General features: G+C 32.7%; 1 non-coding gene across 1 annotated transcript; it reads left to right on the top strand.

The window, feature by feature from the left end:
• Positions 1 to 530: 530 nt before the first annotated feature.
• Positions 531 to 603, top strand: TRNAE-CUC (transfer RNA glutamic acid (anticodon CUC)). Its single transcript has one exon. It is a non-coding gene; the product is annotated as a tRNA-Glu (tRNA).
• Positions 604 to 910: the final 307 nt, after the last annotated feature.

Raw genomic sequence — 910 nt, forward strand, 5'->3', positions numbered from 1 at the left:
TGCAAGGTTGTCATGAGATTTAGAAATAATCTGCTTAAATCGTACTACGTCCTTAACAAGTATTTTATCACAGATTTTAGTATTTTTGTTCAAATTAACAGGTAAAATTCCATCTGTGACCTTTGATAATGTCCAGTAAAAACAGCAGTTTTCTTATGGGTCAATTATGGCCAAAGTTAGCATTTGCTTATGTTATTTCTCCCCCGTTAGCTAGAAAGGCTCCAAAATTTGAGTGGATGTACTTATGATACTATGGGCAACCTGCACTCCAAGAAATGATCAGAGTAAAATGGAAAAGTTAGTGATCCTACAAAATTATCTGAGGAAAATATATGAAACACACAGGAAAGGATTTCAAAGGAAACATATATATATATAACTACATATAATATAATAATAATCAGATAATAGAGACCTATATTCACAAATCAAATATGAAATAAAGTTTATTAGCGGATAGGTGTATCTTGCCCCTGAAACTCAGTCATAAGAAGTAAACTCTTTCAAATTAAAAGTAAAATACAGGAACTTCCCTGGTGGTCCAGCGGTTAAGACTCTGCACTCTCAATGCAGGGGGCCCAGGTTTGATCCCTGGTCAGGGAACTAGATCCCGCATGCTGCAACTAAAGACCCGGCACAGCCAAATAAATAAATAATTTTTTTAAAAAAAGTAAAATACAAACAAAAAAACAATTTCTTTGAAAATGAAGATGAAATTCCTTCTTCACAATTTTTAAAAAGCTCATAAAAGCCTACTTATTTATATTGCTGATCTTATCACCTCTCTTAATATAATATTAAACAACTGTGGAAATTCTGCAAATGGTAGAAACCTTAACAATGTTAAAGCAATAACATTATAAACACAAAAATCAGAGGGGAAAGGAGGGAACTTGGCAAGAATTGTAAA

Source organism: Eschrichtius robustus, chromosome 15, assembly GCF_028021215.1.
Source record: "Eschrichtius robustus isolate mEscRob2 chromosome 15, mEscRob2.pri, whole genome shotgun sequence".
In the NCBI taxonomy this organism is placed as follows: Eukaryota; Metazoa; Chordata; class Mammalia; order Artiodactyla; family Eschrichtiidae; genus Eschrichtius; species Eschrichtius robustus.